At 26.1% G+C, this 12,552-nt stretch overlaps 1 pseudogene; it reads right to left on the bottom strand.

Annotated features, from left to right (window-relative positions):
* Positions 1–2,817: 2,817 nt before the first annotated feature.
* LOC137636356 (heat shock cognate 71 kDa protein-like) lies at positions 2,818–4,758 on the bottom strand (annotated as a pseudogene).
* Between the last annotated feature and the right edge of the window lie 7,794 nt (positions 4,759–12,552).

Below are 12,552 nucleotides of genomic sequence, written 5' to 3'. Positions count from 1 at the left end.
TTTTAATTATTTAATAAAAAAATATTGTCGTTTTTAAATTTTATATAAATATATGTGTATATCATGCACACACACATATATACCTTGTTATATATTCTTTTCCAAATCCTAAGAGCAAATCTTTTTAGATAAGTCACACATTCTAAAAAAAAACATGACTACTAAATCAAAATTAAATTTTGTAAATGATAATAGTAGTAGTAGTAGTAGTAGTATTAATGGTGATAATTATATTAACGTTGAATACCAAAATGGAAATTTAAAACACAACACTAAATATCTCAAAGATGATGATAAAATAGGAGAGGAAAACGACAACAACGACAACAATTATAATAACAACAATAATAGTAATAATAATAATAATTGTTTTAGAAAATTAAATTGTGATTATAGACAACATATAAAATATAATATAAATGAACTGAAAAACTTACATTTTCACATACGAGAACTGAAAATCAAGATTACTAATATAATTGAAAAAATGGATATTTGTTCATCTGAAAATAATATTAATAATAATAATGATAATACAATTTATATTTTTTATAATAATCCTTTATTTTTATATAATACACCATCACCATCCTTTTTATCTACCTCATCCTTTTCTTCGTATATCATGCCCATAAATGAAAATTGCGACCCAAAACAAATACATCAAAGCTTAATTTATGGCTATTCAGATTATTATAAATTTATCATTGGTAAACGCGGAAAAAAAATTAATAATTTAAGAAAAAAATATAATGTTATTATTGATATACCCGATAAATATTCACCAGAAAATCAAATCATTATAATGGGTCTCTGTAAACTCAACGTACTAAATACCCACATAAAAATTTTGAATACTATTGCATACGCCCTGAATTTTTCTAATTAATAATAAAACCTTTTATGTGTATATATAGTTAATATACTGTACACATTATACAAATAATTATCTATTTTAAAAAATTCACACCAACTTTCCATTAGATATACTTGTATGAATTTTTTCATATAAATTTTCATATTGTGATATAGATATCGCCGGCTTAATTTTACTAGGTTGAATAATGGTATAATAATATTTTATACAAATAGGACAAGGAATCAAAAGTGGAATTATGTGAATAAATGCATATAAATGCTCTGGTAAACAATTAGTTTTAGAATTTTTATTGTTTGCAGCATTTATTGAAAAGGCATGAAAAATATTCCAATATATTGGTCCCCAACTTGCCGGTCCATATAATTCAGGGGGCAACTTTGAATAGTTAGAAAAAACCGTTTGATTAACATAGTGAATTGAATGTGGAGGAATTAATGAAATCTATTTTATTGTATCACAGCATCCTGTTTTATATAAAGTTTTGGATAATTCTTTGAGTGTGTTCACTTTATTGAATTCGAGATTTTTTGTGAATAAAATTTGTTGGTGATTATGTTGACTAATTTCATTTTTTAGATACCATTCCAAGAAAAGGTGTTCAATTTCTGTTTTTTTATTTTCTATATCCTGGGGATTTTTGTTATTATTATTATTCTTCTTAGTCAAGAAAACAATTTCCCATAACTGTTTTTCAATTTGTTGGGGACTCTTAACCTGAACTTTATAGCTTTCGTTGTTAATTATTGTGTTTACTAAAACCTCTAACTTTTCAAAAAATATTTTAATTTGATTTTTAATTTCTAATAATAATAATAATAGGTTATCATTGTTTTCGTGTGAGTACCATCTTAAAATAGAAAATATAGAATTGGTAAAAAATTCGGGGAAACATAAAATGGCTGGGTATTCTTTACAAGATTTTAATTTATAGAAAATTTTCCGATTAAATAATAACTGAATTTCACCTTGTGATGATATGAAATCAATAGGAAAATTAATTGTTTTGCGGTCCATCTTTTTTTATTATGAAAATTCTTTATACTAAAATAGTATCTCTGTTTACTGCATCTACAATGGTTTGTTTTATTTCATTATCAGGATTCATTTTTACAATAGTATTGATAAATGCCTCTCGAAATTTAGAAATAAACATCGTCTTCGTAGTTTGATTAATATATATATAGACAAATAAACGCGGGTCTAGTCTCGCATACATGACAACTTCCCCCTTTCCGCCTTTCTTCAAGTAATTTACTCTATCAATGTTTCCTACATCAAATTTAAATTGAGTTAGATCATCACCTTCAATAGGATTATATATGTAATCAAACTTAACATTGAAATCAATACCCTTTATAGCATTTTCAAATTCATCTGGATAGGCAATGTGATTGCAGTTACTTCTATATCTATGGTGGATTGCTCTAGGATATGGCTTTAGCGTCATTACCCCAGTGTTATCTAATTTCAGGTTATTATAAACAGTTTGCCTCAGCTTATTTTCGATGTAAATAACTTGAAGCAATAAATTATGGTCTCTTGCCCAAAAAATATACCCCGTCGTTTTCAAGTCCATCATTCCACGTAGCTCCGTGCATATAGAAATACAATACCAACTTCTTATTTTTTAAATCATTCATTCTTCCAACCATTACACACTCATTTACATTTTTATAAAATGGTGATTCTTTGTGGTGTAAATAATATAGTCGATCAGTGGCATATACATTTATATATTTTAAATCAAAAGGGACATCTTCTTTATCGACATCTAAATAATAATGAGAAAATAGATATTGTTGGTGTATCCAGAACGGGAAACTACATTTTAAAAGATCTATTGGGGCATTTATTCCTTCTTGGTAACTTTTGAAATTATTCATTTTTTAATATATAAAATTTTATATTAATAAATTATGAAAACCCTTCTCTGTTTATTAGTCAACTTCTTCAATGGTTGGGTGGAATTGATTATTATGTAAATTTGATTCATTTCCCCCAAGTATATGTTCATAATCCTTTTTTATTTCTTTTAATTTATTTTCATAATCTTTTTGTTTAGCAGAGGGGGTTTCATCAATCCACTTGAGAGTACTTTCTAATTTTGATTTAAATATATCTATATTACTACTGTTATTATTTATGATATTATTTTGTATTTCTAAGCAATATGATTCTAATTTACATTTAGCTTCTATATCGTTTCTTAATTCCCTGTCTTGAGCAGCATACATTTCAGCTTCTTTGATCATTCGATCTACCTCTTCTTTGTTTAATCTTCCCGAGTCATTAGTTATAGTCATTTTTTCTGATTTGCCGGAAGATTCTTCGGTTGCTGACACATTTAATATCCCATTAGCATCAATATCAAATGTAACCTTAATTTTAGGTATACCCTTGGGTGCCTGGGGTATATTATTTAATTGAAACCCCCCCAAATAATTATTATCTTTAGTTTTAGTTCTTTCTCCTTCATATATTTTAATATTAACACATTCTTGGTTATCACTATACGTAGTGAAGTTTTCAAATTTGCTAGTAGGAATTGTCGCGCTTCTTTTAATCAAGGTAGTCATAATATTACCGGCAGTTTCAATACCCAATTAAAGGGGAGTCACGTCCAGTAATAATAAATCTTTGATCTTATCAGATTTATCTCCACTGAGAATGGCAGCTTGAATGGCAGCACCATAGACTACAGCCTCATCTGGATTAATCGACTTATTCATATTCTTTTCATTAAAAAAAGTTTGAAGGAGGTTTTGTATTTTTGGAATACGCGTAGAACCTCCAACCAAAACAATTTCATCGATGTCACTCTTATCGAGCTTAGCATCGATTAACGCCCTTTCAACTGGCACTAGAGTGTTTTTTAATAAACTCCCACACAAATTTTCAAATTTAGCGCGAGTAATGGTAGTATGAAAATCAATTCCCTCATATAATGAATCAATTTCGATTGTCGCTTGTGTAGATGAAGATAAAGTTCGTTTAGCAGTTTCACAGGCAGAACGAAGACGCCTTAATGATCTTTTATTGTTGCTTGAATCTTTTTTATATTTTTTGTTGAATTCTCGCGTAAAATAATCTAATAAAATACTATCAAAATCTTCTCCCCCAAGATGAGTATCTCCTGCTGTTGATTTAACTTCAAAAATGCCATCATTACTAATATTCAATATAGATACATCAAAAGTCCCTCCACCCAAATCAAATATTAAAACGTTTTGTTCTTTTGTATCATTATTTAATCCATAGCCGATGGCGGCGGCTGTGGGTTCATTAATTATTCGAAGAACATCAAGTCCAGCGATGGTCCCAGCATCTTTGGTAGCCTGTCGCTGAGAATCGTTAAAATAAGCCGGAACTGTAATAACAGCTTTATTTATATTTTGTCCTAAATAATTTTCTGCAATTTTTTTCATTTTTGATAATATCATAGAAGAAACTTCTTCTGGGGTTAACACCTTTTTCTCTTTTTTATGTTCGAATTGTATTTTTGGTTTATTCTCTTCGTCAATAATTTCATAGGGTAAGATTTTAAGTACTCGTTGAACGCAATCATCTATATAATTTCTGCCCATTAACCTTTTTACATCAAAAATGGTATTTTTTGGATTCAAAGCACATTGATTTTTTGCCGCTTTCCCAATAAGTCTTTCGGTGTCATTGAATGCAACATAAGAAGGAGTGGTTCTATTTCCTTGGTCATTAGCAATAATTTCAACTTTTTCATTTTGAAAAACAGCAACACACGAATAAGTAGTTCCCAGGTCAATACCAATAACCGGAGAATTATTATCCTCCATTACTAAAATATTTAGCTATCAACTATATGTTACTTGGTCGTAAATTAGAAGTCTAATGATGTATTGCAGTTCATATTCTGGGGTTTATATACATATACAGATGTACAGTACAGCTACTATTACATATAACTGAATAACAGTAACAATAAAATAATTATTTAAAAGTTATTAAAATTTAACAAAATTCAAAAAAGTTAAGATAATATTTTGCGTGGTTATGATTTTTGTGTAACACTCTTAAATTATTTTTTGTAATTCTATTAATAAATACATTAGTCACCGCAAAAAAATCTTTTATTTGTCATAGAAAACGATTATTATTTGTTTTGAATATATATTCATGGGCATTATCAATCTATTTTTTTATTAACCTGCTCATAATTTTTCAAATTCCCGACAATTATTTTTTAATTGAAAAAATGCGTAAATTTCAATAAAATTTCAACAAAATCAATTAATAAACCTTGGGGAAACCAATAAAAAATGTTCATAATATTACCAATGAAGTTCATAACATGTTTTTTTTGTTAATAATATTACCATTTCGGTTAACTTTTTTTTTGTGGTTAACATTTGTATTTTCTTTTTTCATAAAATTACATTTTAGTTAATAATATTACCGTTTGGGTTCATAATATAGAATTCTAGTTAATAATATGACATAGAAAACTATTGAAAAATAAGAAAAAATATTCAAAAAATCAAAATATGTGTATTTTATGATATAAATTTAGTTTTATTGGGCAAAATGGACATTGAACGTGGGGAAAAAATGAAAAATAACACCTAATAGGACAAATAAATTAGGTTTTTGTTGAAAAAATAGAAAATATAAATGTTTTTGTTTCATCAAATACTACTTTTTAATTAAAAAAATGAGGGTTTATATGAATAAATTTAAAAAAAATTTAGATAAACAAGTATTTTTCATATAAAAACTTAGTTTTTATAAGAATAACCCACAAAAAATATTAAAAATTGAAGAAAAATAGCCCCAAAAATGAAAAAAAAACATTCTTTAGTACAAAAAAATAATATTCTTTACAGAAAATTCACAAAAGACACACAAAAAAAACTAAAATATTGTATTTTTTAATATAAATATAGCTTTATTAGATAAAATGGACATTGAACATGGGGAAAAAATGAAAAATAACTCCTAATAGGACAAATAAATTAGGTTTTTGTTGAAAAAATAGAAAATATAAATGTTTTTGTTTCATCAAATACTACTTTTTAATTACAAAAATGGGATAAAATGGACACTGAACACGGGGAAAAAATAAAAAATAACACCGAATACGACCAAAATATAGTTTTCAGTAACATCTAATGTGACAAAAAAAAGTTTTCATAAGAATAACCCACAAAAATATAAAAAATTTAAGAAAAATAGTCTAAAAAACAAAAAAAAAACATTCTTTAGTACAAAAAAAAATAATATTTTTACAGAAAATTTCCAAAAGACACAAAAAAAATTAAAATATATGTATTTTTTAATATAAATATAGTTTTATTAGATAAAATGGACATTGAACACGGGGAAAAATGAAAAATAACACCGAATAGGACCAAAAAATTGGTCTTTTGTTAAAAAAGCAGAAAATATGAATATTTTTGTTTCATCAAATACTACTTTTTAATTACAAAAATGAGGGATTATATGAATAACTTTAAAAATATTTAGATAAACAAGTATTTTCTATAAAAAAAAACCAAGTTTTCATAAGAATAACCCACAAAAAAATAAAAAAAATTGAAGAAAAATAGCCCAAAAAATTGAAAAAAAAACATTCTTCAGTACAAAAAATTAATATTTTTTTACAGAAAAACCACAAAAGACACACAAAAAAAATTAAAATATATAATTTTTTAATATAAATGTAGTTTTATTAGATAAAATGGACATTGAACATGGGGGAAAAATAAAAAATAGCACCTAATAGGACAAAAAAATTAGGCTTTTGTTGAAAAAAATAGAAAATATAAATGTGTTTGTCTCATCAAATACTACTTTTTAATTACAAAAATGGGGGTTTATATGAATAAATTAAAAAAATATTACATAAACAAGTATTTTTTTATTAAAAAAAAACTAGTTTTCATAAGAATAATCCACAAAAAAATATTTAATATTGGATTATCTAGCACCCTGTAAAATGATTTTCTTATAAAAATAGCAAACATGTTATAATGAACAGTGAAATTTATTAAATTAATAATATAAAGTCTATTTTTCTCTGAAAAATCATTTATTTGTTGAATATTGGGTAAAGTAACAATACTTTCTCTGTCAACTTTGTTTGTATATTCGGTTGTATAATATTTAAAACTTTTATTCGTGTTTTTAGAATATTGATAATATATAGTGAAAGTAAGAATTGATGAAAGTAATATGACATTTAATACAATTAAACATATTGTGGTTTTGTGTAAAAAAAACATTTAGTATTAATTACATCTTTGTTATATACAACATCGTGTTCTGTTGTAGATTTTTTGGATGAATTATCTTCATATGAAAATACTGAACACGTTGTGGATTTATTATAGAAAAACAATTCAATGTTTTCAGATATAACCAACACCAATTATTATTGCAGTTACCATTTAATGTCTTATTCTTTAAATTTGGGTTCGTGTGTAGAATAAGTAAATCATTAAAAGAATTTGTAAAATTACCCGTCTGATTTTCTTTGATGATAAAATTATTGAGTCCACATAAAAAACATATACCATTAGTTATATTACAATTTTCTATGTCCACCAAATCTATAATAGTTGAAAGAATGAAAGTAGTCGATATTGATTTGGCCAAATAAAACGAATTATTTTCGTTTTTTTGTAAAGCGAACATAGTATTATACGGCGGAGGATTTTGTAATGGCAATGGAAATAATAATGGCATCAAAAGTGGGTAATAACTATATAATTCATACTCTACAAAATATTTTCCTTTTTTTAAAGCAATTACCCTTATAGGAAAAGGCATGGCGTTTGTAGGAAGTTTCAATTCATAAGGTAGATGGTCGGGGTAGGATAATGGATTGGGCTCTGAACGAGTAATTATTTTCTTGATGGCATTTAAAGTATTGTTAATTTTATAGATTAAATTCAAATCTATATCCAATATATATGCGCTTTTCATAAATCTTTCCCACTCATTATATAAATCTGGTAAACTATAAACCAACGAGGAAAAATAAGTATAACAAGTAAAATTATTGTAATATAAACGAAAAGGTTTGTGTTGATGAACAACCTCAAAAAATGTTTCAAAATTGTGAATTATTGGTAATATATAATTAGTTAGTTTTTCATCATTACATTTTTTTTAACAAATAAAATATCCATGTATATTTTATTAAAGTTGATTTTATAATATATAAACCGCCTTTCATTTTCATTGATATAATCTCCAAAATATACATGAAGCGGGGATATATTATGTTGTGTTTCAAATTCAACTTGTGCTCTACTTGAATTTAAAAAAAATAAAAGTAACAATAATAATAATATAGAAAGTTTTCTATACATTGGTCCGTTAGATTGGAAATAATTAGATATGAGAAAATGATATATCATATATACATAAAGTTTTTTAATCATATATTTATTAATAAATATATTTTAATTTATTTTAAAGTAATTTTAACTAAATTAATAATGATAACGAATATTTTTGTATAAAAATATTTATTTAAAATAAACCAAAAAAATATAAATAAACCAACAGACGAGTGCGTTACATAATTACTAAAATGGATAGCCTACATAAATGTTTATTTTGCATAAAGTCTTTCAATAAAATAATGTTAGCAATATTTCTCGTTTTGTTTTTTGCTATTTTGATTTATGTAGGACTCAAATATATTACCCCAAACACAAATAAACCAACAGACGGGTGGCTTACAAATTCCGTAGTGTAATTTATGTCTGTCAAGGATTGGTTTATATATATTTTATCTAAATAATATATTACTTTGATTATAAGGTGTTAATATTTCTGGGGATAAATTAAATTTGTTTTGATTTATAGATAAAATGGGTTTATCTTTTTTTATTTCAATATCAATATTTCCTTCTTTGTTAATGATTAATTTTTAATTTTCATCGTGATAATCCTTATATTCATTTTCGTTATCATTGTCAATTGGCATGTATTTATTTTCATGTATATTAAAATGATCTTTTTCTTTAAAAATACTAGTACTATTATTATCATTATCATTATTTTCATTGTTGGCTCCTAAACGGATTCTTTTATATTGAAATATTTCAAAGCTACCTTTTCTCTTCTTATTGTTGCTATTGTTTTCGTTGATAAATACTTCATCATCACCCAATTCATCGTCATCATCATCATCATCGTCATCATCATCATCATCATCATCCGAGTCTTCTTTTTTTCCTTCATCTTCCTTATTATTGATAGTGGTAGTATTATCCTCAGAAAAATGAGTTTCCCGTGATGTATAATTATCCTTTATGATAAAGTTAGCATTATCACTATCATCGTCGACAAATACTTTGTCGTTGTCAGAGTCTTCTTTTTTTCCTTCGTCATCTTCGTCTTCCTTATTATTGATAGTAGTAGCATTATCCTCAGAAAAATGGGTTTCCCGTGATGTATAATTATCCTTTATGATAAAGTTAGCATTATCATGATCAAAATCTTTAGTGATGGGGATATTATCATCGGAAAAACTGTTTTTTTGTGGTGCGTGATCATTAAACTCTTTTACGTTTTCTTTCTTCTCTGTATCATTATTAAAGTCATTATACGTAGCTTCTCCTCCCCGCTTATATGAAATAAAAGTTTTGCTATTTTCTATTATATAACTAGCATTATTGTCGCTGTTTTTTTTTCGTTGTCTGCAACAAATTTCTTTATCAAAATATTTTTCCGTTTCTTGGTCATCACTGGAATTTCCATTGATAAATATTTTATCGTCCATCTTATCATCATGAAGTTCCTCCTTTTCTTGAACAATTCCTTCTTCTTCTTCTTCTTCTTCTTCTTCTTCTTCTTCTTCTTCTTCTTCTTCTTTTTTTTTCTTTGGTATAGTTATCATTACTATTTTGCATGACCGAGTTCAATAAAAAAACCATTTGTTAATTTAAGGTTATAATTTTCCTTACTAATTTTCGTTTTATTATTCTTAATTTCAAATTGATCATCATTATCATTAATAACATTATTATATCCCATTTTGTTATTATTGTTGTTAATTTTTTCTAGATTTTTTGATATTTCCCTATCAGAGAGGAAATCTTTGTTTTTATTGCAATTATCATTGATTGTAATAATATTAGCATTCTTAGAATTTTCCGAAAGATAATTAACATTATTATCAACTTTCATTTGGGGGTGTCCTGTAAAGATAACATTATTATCCGAGTATTTTTCGCTTAAAAAATCAAGTATCGTAGAATCCTGGTGGTTATCTTTATTAGATATAGCCATTTGCTTAAATAACATATCGGTAATAAAATGAAAACCTATATTAAACAACGAACAAAATACCATATTAATAATCAAATCTTTATTATCTATGGGTGTTAATTCGTCTGTTAAAGTGTTTGTAGATTTCTTATTATTTAATAATTCAGCAAGTTTAGTTAATTTATCCAAATTTTGGTCCCTCAAAACTGATACTTTATGCAACATAGCTTTCATATTGCGGTTTATATGTCCAATTGCTTGAATCATCTGTGGGTATTTTGAGTTTGATATTGGAACATTCTGAACCTTACCAAAAACTTCCCGTAAAGTCTGAAGAACAAATGTTGTTATATTAAAATCATCATCGGCAATATATTTTTTCAGTAAAAGTATTTTCTTTGTGTTGTTGAAAATATCAACATTTGATAAAGAATCTATGTTATTGCAATCAAAAATGCGTTTTGTTATATTTTTCAAAGTAGAATTCTCTGTAGATTCATCGTTTAAAATTTTTTTCAATAATTCTTGAAATATGATACGAGTTAGTTTTGCTTCAGATTCAACACCACCTTCTAAACTTTTATTGAATAGATTATATTTTTCCATAGTTTATTTTTTAATTTGCTTAGAAAATATGTTATATCTCAATACTTTCCTTAGTCGCCGACAATAATAAATAAAAAAAAATGAACGATAATATATATACTTGTATTTAAACGTTTAAAAGTTTTTGCTAATTTATGTTTAAGGTGTGACAAAAAATTATTATAAGTTGTTAATTAAATTTTTATATAATAATAATAATAATAAAATTTAAAGAGGAAACCCACAATAACCAGGTAATCAGTATTTTAGTTATCTAACATAAACTTTAATATACATAAATATATATATGTACTTTATATGTGCTATTGTTTTGAAAATAACCAAAATGTCATTAAAATGGCCGTAAACAATTCGAATTATCAGTAGAATACTTTGATATGTAATCATGGATACTGGGTCCTGTACAATCTTTCCGTCGAATATGTCCCAGATAATCAAAATCAGATTCTTCGCCAAACATATTAATTACATCATCAGACGGTTTATTTTTTAGGGGCATATTAGTCACCATTTCTCCTCTAGTATGCATTGTAAAATTATCATCATCATCCTCATCATCCTTTTGACCGTGTGTTATCATTCCCTTGGTCCTCTTTTTAGAACACATACCAGGTGCTTCTAAATATAGAGCATTTTTGTTTTTGGTGAATCGGTTGTACAAATTTTGAATATAAACTACAGAGTTTTTTAGAACTAGGGGCGCTCCATTGTATATATTTGTTAACGTAACAAAACCTAGGTTTTTTACGTAAACGATGTTTGGAATAGAATTGTCTATTATTTGTCTTTCCCCATTTTTTACTGAAAAATCTAAAGTATATTGTTTTTTATTATTTTTTGCATTTAATATTAATTGTGGATAAAACTTCCTAGCAACATCAAAGGCAAATTCATGATCCTTAAACTCAACCTTTTCATTGAAATCATCATAAAATTCACAGAAGTAATTAACAAATATATAAGCTGAATTTTTCAATTTATTGTGTATATCATTAAACATATCAGAATGTTTATTTATAAATTCGATATATTTTTCTTTTTCTTTTTCAAAAATTTTACTTTTGTGGTACTTATTACTACTAACTTGTTCATCTACAATTTTCATATTATTATATATATTACCAATAGTACTTGGTGTTAATTTAGCCCTAGGAACATTTCCATTGTGTGTCAAATTTGTATTTGAAGCAGTAGAAATTAATTTATCATTTATATATGATTCATCCATAAGCTTTATGAGAAAATTATATGCAGAACAATCACTGGGTTGATTCAAAGAATTAGAAACCATAATTGCATTTCCATGCTTGTTTACAAACAAAATATTCGATGGAGCTAAAAGGCACTGCCCATTAAAGGGAGGAATTTCCATTAAATTTTCTTGGTGTACTTCATTAAGAAAAGCTAAACTTACAATATCATGTAATGTGTGGCACAATAACCTGTTATTAGAAAGAAAGTGTGGCTTTTTGTCTAAATATTTTAAGGTGTTGTTGCTTTTATCCTCATTAATAGTCATTATAATCCTTTCGTGGTTTTTATCTGACTGTCCTTGAATATTCATCATGGTTCGAATGAACGAAATAAGTACGGTATTTAAATCGAATACTCTCATACAAATATCTCTAGGATCTTGAGGATTATATCCCGGTAAAACATATTTCAGGGGTTCTCCGTTCTAGAAAATATTATCAATATCAAAATTATCATCACTATCAACTGATTTTATATATAAATTATAAGGATTGTTATTATCATCATCATCATTATCATCATCACTACTACTGCTACTCTAAGAATTAGTTTTAAAT

This window comes from Palaemon carinicauda, unplaced genomic scaffold, assembly GCF_036898095.1.
Source record: "Palaemon carinicauda isolate YSFRI2023 unplaced genomic scaffold, ASM3689809v2 scaffold279, whole genome shotgun sequence".
NCBI classification, from domain to species: domain Eukaryota; kingdom Metazoa; phylum Arthropoda; class Malacostraca; order Decapoda; family Palaemonidae; genus Palaemon; species Palaemon carinicauda.
This window is presented reverse-complemented; position numbering and strand designations above follow the sequence as displayed.